At 37.1% G+C, this 15,485-nt stretch overlaps 1 long non-coding RNA gene across 1 annotated transcript in view; it reads left to right on the forward strand.

The window, feature by feature from the left end:
• The window catches only part of LOC121031608 (uncharacterized), a 37,123-nt gene extending 22,058 nt beyond the window's left edge, over nt 1–15,065 (forward strand). Inside the window, exon 3 of the long non-coding RNA XR_005790801.1 lies at nt 14,084–15,065. This is a non-coding gene — a long non-coding RNA (uncharacterized LOC121031608). The remainder of the gene's footprint in view (nt 1–14,083) is intronic.
• Nucleotides 15,066–15,485: the final 420 nt, after the last annotated feature.

Here is a 15,485-nt window from a genome sequence, read left to right on the forward strand (position 1 = left end):
GGGTGGAGAGTTTTGCCTGTTTTGATCCCTGATGTATCCCAAACCTCCTGAACAGTGCCTGGCACATGGTAAACTCTTGATAAATATTGTTGAATATATGAATAAAGCCATTTAATTCCATTTTATGCAATATTATTCTTTAAATCTTTACATCTTTGTTTAGAAAAAGCAGATAGCCTATTAGGCTATAAATTAGCACCTGGAATAAAGAAACATTAATAAGAGTAAGCAAATCCCTGGGGCGCCTGGGTGGTTCAGTCGGTAAGGTATCTAACTTCAGCTCGGCCCTGAATGAGGCTCTGTACTGTCAGTGCAGAGCCCACTTTGGATCCTCTGTTCCCCTCTCTCTCTGCCCCTCCCCATTCACACTCACTTGCTCTCTCTCGCTCTCTCTCAAAAACAAGCTTTTTTTTTAAGTTAAAAAAAAAAAAAGAGTCAGGGAGCCTGGGTAGCTCAGTCAGTTAAGCATCCTCCTCTTGATTTTGGTTCGGGTCATGATCTCATGTTTTGTGGCATAGGGCACCTGTCAGAATGACTAACATTAACAACTCAGGCAAAAATAGATGTTGGCGACGATGTAGAGAAAGAGGATCTCTTTTGCACTGCTGGTGGGAATGCAAACTGGTGCAGCCACTCTGGAAAAGAGTATGGAGGTTCCTCAAAAAGTTAAAAAGAGAACTACCCTACAATCCAGCAATTGCACTATTAGGTATTTATCCAAGGGACACAGGTATGTTGTTTTGAAGAGACACATGCACCCCAATGTTTATAGCAGCACTATCAATAATAGCCAAAGTATGGAAAGAGCCCAAAAATGTCCATCAGTGGGTGAATGGATAAAGAAGATGTGGTATATAACAATGGAGCATTACTCGGCAATCAAAAAGAATAAAATCTTGCCATTTGCAACTATGTGGATGAAACTAGAGGGTATTATGCTAAGCAAAATTAGTCAGTCAGAGAAATACAAATATATGACTTCATTCATATGAGGAATTTAAGATACAAAACAGATGAACATAAGGGAAGGGAAGCAAAAATAATATAAAAACAAGGAGGGGGACAAAACATAAGAAACTCTTAAATATAGAAAACAAACAGAGGGTTGCTGGAGGAGTTGTGGGAGGGGGTATGGGCTAAATGGGTAAGGGGCTTAAGGAATCTACTCCTGAAATCATTGTTGCACCATATGCTAATTCTTAGATGTAAATTATAAAAAATAAATAAATTATAGAAAGTTAAAAAAATAAATAAATAAAAAATTTTTAAAAAATAAGAGTTAGCAAATCCAAATGAGATTAGCCTGAAAATGTAAGATATGGCTTCAATTTCCTTACCTGCTTCCTGCAATTTGCTTTGTTGGAGGAGATAAAAGGCATAGGTTTATTCAGCAGGCCTTACCCTAGTGAGGGATGTTGTCTAGGACCAAGGGAAGGGTAATCACGAGGCCCCCATCAATTACTAAGAAAGTTAGTGAGAGGAGCAGAGATATAAAACATCCTTACCTACCAACCTCTAGAGAGTCCCCAGGAACTTAGGACAAACTGGACACAATAAGTGCTTCCTTTGAGTTCACCCTTCCCTTTTCCTCTCTTATTGACAGCAAGCTGGCTTTGTCAAAGAAGAAAATCATATTTGGATATCCCTGTTTCTTAATACACTTCCTCTCCCTCAACCACAGGCAAATTCCCTCCTGCCCTCCAGGAGACATGGCAATGTCTAGAGGTATTTTGGTTGTGACAATTAGCAGGGGATGCTACTAGCATCTAGTGAGTAGAGGCTAGGGATATTACTAAACAACCTATAGGCTCCTCAACAAAGAATTAACTGACCCAAAATGTCAATAGTACTGAGGGTGACAAACAATGCTCTACATTATCTGGCACTTAGACTATGCCAGGTACTAATGTTAAATGCTTTTTATGCCTAATTTCATGTAATCTTCACAAGAATCTTTGAAGTGGACCTTAATATTATCTTCATTTTACACATGAAGACAATAGATGTTTACAGAGTTTAAGTAACTTGTCCCAGTGTCACAAAGCCCATTAGTAGCAGAGCCTCTCTCCAAGCCCAGATCTACCTGACTCAGAAACCACACACTACTGCCCCTCCCAAGTCCCACCAAGATGAGTTCAAATGCCCAGCCTTCCCTTAACAGATCATTACACTTAGCCATAGACACTACTCACTCCCAAAAAGTAGCTCTAACTAGGGGTATGTTTGGATACTTTCATTAGTTCACATTTTAAAAGTCACAACCCATATAATAATAAGGGGCACATAGCCCGTGATTCGTGCCAGACACCATTACAAGGGCTTTGCATTGTATATATTGACACATTGAGTCCTCCAAACAATCACACGACATAGGTTGTAGTATTGTCCTCATACAGATGAGGAAAGTGAGATTCAGAGAGGTGAGGTCACACAGCCAACAAAATGCAGAGATGGGATATGGTGGCAAGATCTCCAATTCTAGTTTCTCTAATCCTCTATTCTATTGTGTCTAGTATACCTACAAAGCTGAAATGGCTGTTGAAGCCACTCAGTGGACTGTGACCCTTCCTCCTTCACAGCTTGCCCCTCGAGTACCTCTGCAGGAACTCATCTTTGCTCCCTTTGCTGTTCTTTGTAGAGCTGCCAAAACCTCAGTAGGTTGTGATACTGAAAGTAGGAAGATCAGAAATGAACTCTTCTCCAGTTCACTAGGCTCTGAAGGCAAACCAGCATCACCCTCACTTACTGCTTTGAAATTCTCTTTCATTGTTTGCATATAATTTCCTTTTATTAAGTGTGGGATTCAAGAAGGTTTTCAAATAATTACTACAGTTAGTCTAAACGTAAAAAAAAAAAAATTAAAAGGAAAACTGTTTGCAGTTAGGATTTGCATAATTTCTTTAACGCTGCCTAAGTTATCCACATTTGCAGTTAAAAGTAGGACAATATTTTGGATGAAACAAAATGAATCCATTTGCCAAGCTGACCTGATCTTTGACATTTCTCTTAAGCCTCTCAATTTGTTATGGGAACTCAAGTAATTAGATACTTGAGCACTTTTTCAGAGAATATTTGTTTTATATCCTTGCTTATTATGTCTTAAATGAACTTTATAAAAGTAAGAGGGTTAATTTATGGGCTTTCAAACATGAGTCCGTAGATACTGTGAATCATTTTTCCTCATCGATGGCCCTCACGATCTCACAAATTCCATCAGAAAAACGTTCAACTCTTCTCCCTTAAAAAATGCATATTTTAATGGTACCTATATATAACTATAAATTAACATAAATATATACATCACCTACTGCCAATTAGTATGCACTTACAAGCAGTGCCCAATAACCCTGATGATAAGTGAAAGTACATCAACGATGAGATGTCCCTGGGAAATGAATGGGAATCTCAGCAAGTATTTAACTTAAAAGTTGGTGAAAGAGACTCATTACTGGCCTGGCTTGTTGCCTTGTTCTGTTTGAAACTTTGATTAAAAGAAATAACAAACATGAAACACTACTTAAACTGTTTGACCAATTTCAGCAAACAAGCAGGTCTAATTTGGGGAGCAAAAAGAGGGGACAGAACACTGCAGCTCTATCTGTTTTCCTACATCAGTTCTTTAATTCCTGATACCAGAGTTCGTGACCCAAAGGCCTCCAGGTCTGCAGGGTAACTGACTCAAGGGTAAAGACAGAGGAAATCATATCAATTTGGTAAAGCTTGCTACAAACTATAGTTTGCATGCCTCCCTGAGATTACAGGCTATGACTGCAACCTGTCCTGATCCTGGACCTTGACCTAGCAGGGCATGTTGTAAGCTGTGAAGAAAGTGTTTACATATAAATAGTCTTGCCTGGCTTGGGCAAGTAAAACTGTTCCTTTAGTTCTGTGCACACACAGCTTGGAGGCCAGTGTCCTGGGCATACCAGTTGTATCTCCACGTAAAATGAATGTCAGCAATACCCTAGTATATAATATTGTCTATTAGACAGTGCATAAAGGCCTACACTGTGTATACATACTGTAGCCACACAGAAAACATTACCAAATGAGCCTGCTTTTAGCCCACTGCCTCATACAGTGGTAATTAAGGAGAACCGCTTTTTGATTTGCAACTATTTGCTGTTCTACAGGAAAAACAGAGCTTAGACCATCTTGTTCCATTTGTTGTTTCCATGCTTAATCTTCTGATTCACGAGGAATTATTACACCCAACACCTATGGAGAATTTAATTGTTTGGCTCCTACTCCTCTGGCAAGTGTAATTATGGAGGAGGAGGATCTATAGATTAACATTTTTTAAAAGCTTTATCCAAGAAAAAATAAATAAAAGGAGGTGGAGTTTTTTGTAAAACCTCATATTGAATAACACCCAGTGTTGGAAAAATGCCAGTACTGAGCTTAAGAGAAAACATCAATGCCTAAATGGGAGGTCAAACCAGGGCCATGGAACCCAGAAGTTTGATCCCATCACCATTAACTTGGAGATCAGCATACTCCATCTATCCCATAAATATTTATAGATAATTGGGATACATTTTGCAGGTGTGTATGAAAATAAAAAATGAAGTGGTTTTAAATGAATTGGGCACAGGAAAGTTTTAGGTCTATTTTCATTGCTTTTTAGGGATAAAGCTCTATTTTTCTCCAACCAGAGATGAATAAGGGAACTGTATTCCCCCTAATAGTTAGTAAGGCAAGAAAGATGTGATGTTTCATAGTGTGGCAATACATTTTTGGGTGCTACTAGCAGTTGGTCTGCAGACAAATGAATGAGGATTGTATCAGACACCACGAGGGTCCCACCCATATTCCTAAGACCCTCCCAATTCATCAGAAGACTTCTAGCTGCCAGCAGCATCAGCATCTCTGTACCTGAGGTTTTTTCCTAGAACTGTAGAAAAACCATGTTGCCTAGAGTGGCAAGCCAATGACTCTTGAAAGTTGATGAATAATTAACCCAGCTACCTTACCCCTTAGATGGGGTAATTTGCAACATGTGTTTTAAACCCTTTTCCAGAGTTTCACTACAGGATTAGCTCCAGTTGCCCACAGAGGTAGCTAGCTTAATACCACATCCTTTATTGGCTGCCTTTCCTTCCTTGAATCACTTCCCTATTTCTCTACAGGTATTTTAAGCAAGGTATCACTCCTTGTCTCACAATCTACTCTTGAGAAACCCAAATAAAGACAAGGTAGCTGCCTTAAAAGGGCACACCATCTGACTGGACAAATGAGATTAGTTGAGAACAGGAGAGGGATACCTGGGTGGTTCAGTCAATTAAGCGTCCAACTCTTGATTTTGGCTCAGTCATGATCTCACCATTTGTGAGATGGAGCCCCATGCTGGCAGCGCAGAGCCTGCTTGGGATTCTCTCTCTCCCCCTCTCTCCACTTCTCTCCCCTGCTTGAACTCTCTCTCTCTCAAAATAAATAAACATTTTAAAAAAACAAAACTTTTTTTTAACTAAAAAAAAAAGAAGAAGACAATAGGATACATAGGAGAAAAGGATGGGGAAGGGAGGGGAGAGAAGAGAAGATCAATTGTATGGTAAAGGTAATCATGTTGATCAGATACCATGTGTTAACAAATGTGATGTTTTGTTTCTTTGCTTATGATCTCTTATCCCTAGACATTTGATTCATTCATCCAACAAATATTTGTTGCACACCTACTACATGCCAGGCAATGGCACAGTAACAAATCAAAAAGTCCCAGCTTACATTCTAATGTATATACAATCACTCACAGATCATGTGGTTATAAGTGTTGCAAGGAAAAATGAAGCAGAGTGTATTAGTCTGCTCAGGCTGCCATAAGATATATGGACTGGGTGGCTTAAACAACATAAATCTATTTTCTCACAGTTCTGGAGTCTAGAAGTCCAAGATCAGGTTGCTACCAGGGCTGGTTTCTGGTGAGGCTTCTCTTCCTGGCCTGTAAATAGCCACCTTCTCTCTGTGTCCTCACATGGCCTCTTCTCTGTGGAAAGAAAGAGCTCTGGTGAGTTTTCCTCTTCTTGTAAGGACACCAGTCATATAGGATTATGGGTCCACTCTTGTGACCTCATTTAGCCTTTATTTACCTCCATCTAGGCCCTATCTTCAAATACAGTCATAGTGGGAGTTAAGGAATCATATGTGAATTTGGAGAGACACACAATTCAATCCATAGCACAGGGTAAAGGGATAGACAACTATAGAAATTGAGCTTATATTGTTCAAACCAGTAAGGAATTTAGCCCTAAAATTTATTCAGTATATGCTCAGAACAGGTATGGCTGCACAATAGTTGACTACTAACATCACTGTGGATTTTAATATGATAAAATTTATGATGAAGACTCCAAAGTAGAATAGAATATATTTTACTCATGTGGAGTAAAAATGCTTTCTCCCCCATTTTTATCTCTGTGATTTGTCTTAATCATGTTGCTGTGATCTCTAAAAAATAAAGTTATGGTATACAAAGTTTTCAGTTGATAGCAAAAGAAGACAATTTTCAGACTTGAAAGTCATGTTTCTAAACAGAAGGAATAAGTAAAACTGGGGTGTGAAAACCCTAAGCCAACCCATAAGAGAGCAGGGGGCCTTCAGAACTGCCACACTATGTCTTGATGGGCTTCAGAAAACAGTGATCTTTTAGAAGAAGAAAAATTCCCATGTTAATTGCTAAGCTGTTTTCAGGAGCGGCCTGCTATCTCCAGAACATGCTTGGCTCTCTTTCAAATGCTATTCAACCTGATCAAATCAGAGAGCTGTATATAGACCACACATACAAAAAAAAAAAAAAAAAAAAAGACAGTCCACGCCCTCCATATAATTATATGGTACAAATAATAGAGTGTTTGTTAACTACCAGCTCTTTTTGCAAAGCCTATCAAATATCATAGAGAGTAAAATGCTGTAATTGCATCTGTGAACCTGTGTAACATTTACACAATGAGTTCCAAAGGTCAAGGTATATAATGCATATCAAATATATTTCTCTGATGAGCCTAAGAAGTTTAATATGATGTAAAATGAAACTGAGAACAGAATATATGTTTCTCTATAAGAGATATTAACTTCTTTGGCTTATTATCAAATGCTAAAATATTGTTTATTTTTAAAGAACCATGTATTAATTGCTCATTTAGAATTTTACTTATTGAGATTACAGAAGGATTTGATTCAACAAATGTTTGGTTTAACTTTTAGTCAATAGTAGGGGGTTTAGGGGCTCCTGGGTGGCTCATTTGGTTAAGCATCCAACTCTTGATTTCAACTCAGGTCATGATCTCATGGTTTCTGGGATCGAGCCTCATATCAGGCTCCACTTGACAGCAAGGAGCCTGGTTGGGATTCTCTCTCTCCCTCTCTCTTTGACCTTCTCCCACTTGCACTCTCTGTCTCTCTCTCAAAAAAATAAACTTTAAAAAAAATAGGTCATTTAAAAATCCCAACTATGTTTTTTGCTATTGATACTGAGATCAAATCTAAGCTGATACCACCCAACACAAGTTGCTTAGTCCTTTCAAGAAAGGAACTCCTTCATGTTGGTGGGCCCCAGGGCTCAATCCTTCAGTCTCTACCTATAATTTTTCTTCCATTATCTTGGCTTTAAATCCTTTTTTGTCATCCAGTGACTCACAAGTTTACTTCTTCAACACAGCCCTTACCTCCAAACTTAGGATTCATATACCCAAATGCCTACTTAAGATCTCTACTTAGAAGTCTAATAGCCATCTCAAAGACAACAGCTCCCAAAACTGACCTCCTGATTTTATTCCACCAAACCTGTTCTACTCACAGCCTTCTCCATCCCACTTGATGACAACTCCATCCTTCCAGTGGCCCAAACCAAAAATCTGTCAATCATATTTTACTCCTTTCTTTCCCCCACCACGTCCAATCTGCCAGAAAACCATATTGGTAATATCTTCAAAAAAATATCCAAAATCCAACTTTTTATTACCTTCTCTATTATCCCAATGGTCCAAGTAACCAAAATCTCTTTCCTGGATTATATCAGCAGCTTTTCAACTGGTTTCCCTGTGCCATTTTTGAATTCCCTTCTAAGTCTGTTTTCACGACTACAGCCAAAGGATCCTTTCAAATATGTCAGATCATGTTACTCATCTGCTCATTTCACTCTAAATAAAATACAATATTCTAACATGGACTGCAAGGCTCTAAGTGATTTGGCCTCTGACCTCCTCTGACTAATTTCATTCTTACCACATTGGTCTTTTTGATGTTCCTCAAACAGGCCTGGCAAACACTCTTATTTCAACTTTGGTACTGCTGTGTCTTCTGCCAAAAATGCTCCTACCCCGGAATGGCTGATTCCCTTATCTCCTTCAAGCCTTTGCTCAAATGTCATCATCTTCTTAATGAAACCTACCCTAACCAATCTGTTTAAGATTGTAACTCACAACACTTCTCCTCACACCTCTGATGCCCTTTACCCTGCTCTGTTTTTATTTTAATCACCTCTTAAATACTATGCCTTTTAATTATTTATGTTTATTGCTATTTTCCATCTTACCCATATAAATAAGAAGGCCCATGAAGACAGAGAGCTTTCTCTGTCTTGTTCAATGTTGTATCCAAAACCCAGAACAGTGCCCAACATAATAAATATTTGTTGAATTGAGGCAATATCTTTTTTAACTTGTTTATCCAGAAATATCACTAGGATTTCACTGTAAGAAAAAACAAATCCTCTAAGAGAAGGGACTACCCATGCTGACTACAAACAACAACAACAACAATAATAACAAAGGCAACCAAATGAATTTTTAATTTAAAAATTCCAAAAATTTTATTTAATGATGTGTTTGTCAGGAAAAAAAATGTATAAAACTTGGAAATAACCTAAGGAGATGGGTATTCTTTAAGTGCAAAGCCAGGCTCGGCTTTATACTGTGGGTTATTTTCTACCTCTGTAGGGGCAGAGGTTAACATGTAGGTGTTTTGTTCCATAAATATGCAAATAAACTTCTGTCCAATGAAACAGATGACCTCAAGGTTTGTGATCCTACTGGACATTAACTAATTTTGTATCTAATCTGGCAATCAGTTAAATTTCCTATAGGTACCTAGCTTCTCAAAGCTCTTTGTACTAATGTAACATCTAACTGGTTCCCTTATTAACTTATGAGATAAAGTAAAAAATAAATTTTATTTTTTTAAGTAATCTCTGCATCCAGCATGGGGCTTGAACTCACAACCCCAAGATCAAGAGTCATATGCTGTACCAACTGAGCCAACCAGGTACCCCAAGATGAATGAAATCTTTGACATGTTTTTTTAAATTTTTTTTAATGTTTATTTATTTTTGAGAGAGAGGGGAAGAGAAAATGAGAGAGAGGGGGATACAAAGAATCAGAAGTAGGATCTAGGTTCTGAGCTGTCAGCACAGAGCCCGACGCAGGGCTCAAACCCACAAACTGTGAGATCATGACCTGAGCCAAAGCCAGATGCTTAGCCAACTGAGCCACCCAGGTGCCCCTCTTTGACCTGTTTTCATTCTACATATCCATAAGAGTCATGATTTAGCCTTTTTGAAAATTATATTTTAACATGTCAATGATAAGTTATCACTTTTAGTATTTGGGAACTACAATGAAATGTCTCAAGAGTTTGTAAAAGAGACAGATAAGATTATTGGCAAGAACATAAAAGAAAACTATATTATGTTCATTTACACAACCATTCAATGTATTAAAGTTGTCATTCTTCGTAAGTTTTTCTTTTTCATAAGTTAATGTATAAATTTATCAGAATCTTAACAAAGTGCCATCAAGTTTTTTCTTGTTTTTGTTATTTGCTGTTTGTTTGATCTTTGAAATCTAAGTTCATTTGGAAAAAATAAATAAGAATAGTCAGGAAACCAATAAAAGGGAAGAGCTAAGAGGATTAGTCTTACCAAATATTAAAACATATTATAAAGTCTCAATAATTTAAAAGAATAAATAGATATAACAATGTAACTAATAGAAAGAGACCCAGATACATAAGGGAATTTAGCATAATTTGAAATATAACAGGGTGACACCTTAAATCTTTGGATTAAAGATAGCTCATTAAATGAGTTGGGATAAATCTGGAGAGAATACTATGCTGTATTCATACCTCACACTTTTAGACCAAACGGCTTTAAGATTTCACTGTAAAAAATGAAATCACATATGTATCAGATAAAAATCTGGGAGAATTCCTTTACATACTTGAAGTAGGGAAGGCCTTTCTAACTATTACTAAGAATCCTGAGTCCCTCCCCAAAATAGATGCTAAATTTAGAACTCTTTAAATATGTCTATACTATGTATATATGTATTTTCCTCCCACATGTAAAACATTATATACACAAAGTAGAAATATAACCAAGAAACTTGAAAAAGCATTCACATCTCATATCACAGATAATGGACTAATCATATATATATTTTTTAAGTCACATAAAGAAAAAAAATAAGAAAAATAAGAAAGACAGTAAGAAAAAGATAATTCAATAGAAAAACAAAGAACAAAAACAAAGAACAGCCAGATCACAGAAAAAGAAATACAAATGACTCTTAAATACCTATCTTCAAAACTATTCTTTATAAGATGACAAATGCAAAATAAAACTACACTGAGATTCAATTTTTCACTTATATTGGCAAAAATTCAGACATTTGAAAATACATTCAATTGGCAATGCTATGGAGAAACAGGAACTCTATACATCAGGAATATAAATAGGTATAACTCTATTTATGGGCTCTAGGCTCTATGGAGAACAATTTGACAACACCTGTCACAATTACTTATATATATCCTTGACCCAGCAGTTCCTTTCTAGAGTTTATCCTACAGATAAATTTGCATTTTTTCATTTTTCATATTTGTATATGTGCATATATGTACATATATGTACATTTGCATACACAAATGTGCAAAATGATGTCTGTACAAGTTTAGTCCCCACAACATTATTTAGAATGGAAACAAATATCCATCAGGGATGACTGGTTAAAATAAAAAATTAAAACCCATGGTACAGCCATACTGTAGAACATTTGGCAACTGTAAAAGAAGAATTAGGGTACTCTGAATGTACTGCTGTGGAAAGATCTCCAACATTTAAATGAAAAACCCAAGTGGAAAAATGCACAAAAGAGTTTAAAATCCTAACTTCTGTGTTAAAAAAAATGGAAAAATAGAATTTTCCTTACATGTGAAAAAAAAAAATACTTGGAAACCATTCACAAGAAACTAATAACAATGTGTAGCAGCCAGTAAGTCCGTCACTCAGACCTGCTGCTGCAGGGAGCATACCTGACATATGGCCTTAGCTGTGGGCCCTCTGGCTCTACCACCGTGTTTGTGCCAAGGCCAACTTCCCAGACAATGTCCAAGCAAACCCATGCCAGCAAGTCAGAGGGTCCCTGGTACAAGAAACTCCCCATCAGCCTTGCTTGTCTTTCATGGAACTGCGTTACACTCTGAAATCCCAATCCTCTTTCCTTCTCTCTCCTTCCAGATATCAGACCTGCACATCTAATCCTATTTTGGTGTCTACTTCATGATGGACAAAGGTTACCCTTTGAGGGGTGGAAAATGACACAAATGTGGAGTTGGAATCATTATTTTTGAGCCATATAAATAGATTACGTATTCAAAAATTAAATATGAAAATACTCTTTAACAATGGTTTTTGAAGGGTTATTCTAGTATCTCTGTGACAGGGTCACCTGTCTTAGACCCTACCCCTGGCCCACTGAAAGATATCTCTTAGAGATCCAGAAATGGGCATTTAAAGGTCCTCTGGTGATACTATAATTTTTAGTTACAGGATTAAAAGATTAAACTATAAAATGAGCATGAACTAACTGGGCCAAAAATTACACATGTAAAATGAACTGAAGAAATCAGAATGGTCAACCCTAAACATCTAAACAATGAACATTTGGATTGGTGGAGAGAGTAGCTAGAATGAAAGATCAAACATCCAAACGTGGTTTTTCTAAGCTTTTTTCCAGGACAGAGGAAACAGTACTCAAAGGACTTCAGGTATTCTGTTTTTCTTTGAAAAAACTAACCCTCACCTAAGAAGGATGGTTGCTGATATCTTCCTGCAGCCATTAAATATTAAATAACCTCATTCTGTTTATTTGATACACTGCCCACCAAACAACTTTGTAATGATAATTTGGGTTGCCACATGGTTCTGCCTAATTGGAAGAAATTGACGATTTCTAAAAAAATTAAAAAAAAAACTTTATTATATTCTGTAACAGTATGAAAAACACGAAAAACACCGTGTATGACATGTAATTTATTTCATTCAAATTATGCCATTCTTTTTACTCACTACCCACTTCTAGAAATGCTTGTTTTTATTTCATTTTCTTTTTCTAATTACCAGACCTGTGATGTTCCAATAAAAAAATTAACTCTTGGGACCCTTATGTGGCTCAGTAGGTTAAGCTTCTGACTCTTGATTTTGCCTCAGCTCATGATCTCACAGTTGATGAGATTGAGCCCCCCATCAGCCTGTGCTCTGGGCATGGAGCCTGCTTGAGATTTTCTCTCTCTCGCTCTGCTTTTGCCCCTCCCTGACTTGCACATAAATACACACACACATGCGTTCTCTGGCTCTCTCTGTCCCTCTCTTTCTCTCAAAAGAAAAAAAAAATCAACCCTAGAGGCACATGGCTGACTCGGTGCGGCACACAATTCTTGATCTCAGGGTTGTGAGTTTGAGCCCCACAGTGGGTGTAGAGATTACTTTTAAAAAAATAATAAAGGGGTACCTAGGTGGCTTAGTTGAACATCCGACTTCGGCTCAGGTCAAGATCTCGCAGTTTGTGAGTTGGAGACCCACTTTGGGCTCTGTGCTGACAGCTCAGAGCCTGGAGCATGCTTCAGATTCTGTGTCCCCCCTCTCTCTCCGCCCACCCCTACTTGTGCTCTGTCTCTCTCTGTCTTTCGAAAATGAACAAACATAAAATTTTTTTAATAAATAAATAAAAATAAAAATAATAAAATCTTTAAAAAAGTCAACTCTTAAGGGGCGCCTAGGTCGCTCAGTCGGTTGGGCATCTGACTTCAGCTCAGGTCATGATCTCACAGCTTATGAGTTGGAGCCCCGCGTCAGGCTCTGTGCTGACAGCTCAGAGCCTGGAGCCTCCTTCTGAGTCTGTGTCTACCTCTCTCTCTCTGCCCCTCCCCCGCTTGTGCTCTGTATCTCTCCGTCTCTCAAAAATGAATAAATGTAAAAAAAAAAAATTTTTTTTAAAGTCAACTCTCTAAAAGTCTCTGCTGATAGCTTTATTGCCAAACTTATTTTGCCAAAATAGGCAAAATATAAAACCAGGTCTTGTTAATTAGAAATGCCAGGGACTTCTATTTCTCTTTAAAAATGTAATCCCACATAGTTAAGGGGAATATTAATATTACTTTAAAGCATACATTATTTTTAATTATCTGGTTTCATTGCCATGAGGTCACAAAAAGAATGGTGGGCACTATTTTGAAGGATCTCTTCTCATGGGATATTCTGAATCAAACAAGTAGTGACATTTTACTATATGGTCTTCATTCTATGGCTAGCCTTAGTTAGCTATTGCATCTGCTTGCAAATACCAATTAATAGTCATTTTTCTACTTAATTTTCCAGAACGACTATCCAAGTCTAACCATTCATCTCTGATCTGCAATTGCAACTTTATTCTATAATTTAAAACATTGGCGTTGCAATATACTGCTTTGTGACGCAACAAAACCCATCATATTCAATGATTTCTTGGGCTATTACTCCAAATCTTCAGAGGTTTTATATAACCATGTATACTCTATAAGCAAGTAAAGATAAAAATTATGTGCCATGTAGTATAATTGAAAATTATGTGCCATGTTGTATAATTGAATTTGGAAGGAGGGAAGGTAAGAGAAGGAAAAAGATCTCACTATACTTAAAGCGTGCCTTTCATTCTAAATGTTTGAAATGAAACCCGTGATGTAGGATAGAATTCCTATGAAAGTACTGTTCTCATTATGTCTTCAGTTTGTATGCAAGCCTCAGCTGTGTTACTTTTATTGCCGTTTTCAGCAAGAATTCAGGAACGAATGAAAGGATGGAAACTCAAACAGAATGACTAAATTGTAATACAAAGATAATGAACTCCAATGTAACAGGACAGCAAATTAGAAGGCTGGGAAGTTGTTAGCCATAAAAAAGAAAAAGAAAAAGAGCTTTATTTCCACACTTTTGAAGCATTCTTTGGAAACCAGAAAAATCTAGCAATACAGTTAACCCAGTTACTGTCAGTTCAATTCTACTTTCAAAAGAAAGCCAGGCTAACATTTTAAACAGCAATTATGTTTTATGAAAAGGGAAGAAGAAGGAGTGAGAAGAACATCAAAACCCTCAAAAGCATGCCAATGAGAAACCAATCAGAAAGCAGGTTAGGATCTCCATTCACCCCAGCTTTTTGAAATAAGCATTTCCTGTCCTTAGCACCCTCCACTTTATCAGCCTCACAGAGACCTGGGGGATATCAGAAGTGGCTACCAAAGGGATTCATATGCTAAACTGAAACACCTGCTTTCCAAACCAAAGGAAAAATGAGTAAAACATGGACCACCCACCCAGTCAGAAACAATGTACTTTGAGTTGGGTCGCTTTTATGCCTTTTTCTTCTTAAGGGATTCACCAGGAGTCTTAGAGAAGATGGGTCGCTTTGAGCATATCCCAGGAAAGCTACCCTACAATAAGTTGTAATCATCTGAAACACTAAATCAAGACCAAGATTCTTCTGCCTGGTGGACATGGTGATGCACCAGTGATTGATTACAAGTGGAGATTACAAAACAATAACTAATTGACCACACTCTGGAATGGCCTTTCAAAGTTGCAAAATCCCAATCAGAGTATCCCATTTGAATATTCCAAGTGAGTTTTTTGAGTTTCCAAAGAACTTTCTTTAAGGGGAAAAAAAAATTCTCAAAATCCATAAAATTATCTTAATACATAATCCAGTTAAGATTTTTAAATCTGATCAAATACCATTAATAAAGAAAATTACTTCTTATATATTTTTTCTTATTGTCAAAAACATGTTTTGAGATTATTTATGAAACCTCTTTCTTTTTTTGTTCTAACCCTGCGAGCTAAACATGTTCCATTTATTTTTAAATGAAGTGAAAATTAGCCAGGTGTGTTAAATAAGCTTTCTATACACAGGTCTAAATATTGACAAAGGGAGATGTGTCACTGGAAAAATCATCAGTCTGGCAATTATCACGTTAGCATGTTAAGTGGAAAAAGATGTGAAACTTCCAAATGTGTCAATACAGATTATTTCATTTCCACTAGCTATCAGCTATACTGTGAACATCAGTTCTTTAATGTACACTAAGCAAACAGTTCGGCTAAAAAAAATTTCTCTGTGCCTGGAAAAAAAAAGAAAAAAGAATCACAAGGTCTGGTGCGAAATCACATATGTTTCTAA

The sequence above is a fragment of the Herpailurus yagouaroundi genome, unplaced genomic scaffold (genome assembly GCF_014898765.1).
Source record: "Herpailurus yagouaroundi ecotype Mexico unplaced genomic scaffold, PumYag 141, whole genome shotgun sequence".
NCBI lineage: Eukaryota > Metazoa > Chordata > Mammalia > Carnivora > Felidae > Herpailurus > Herpailurus yagouaroundi.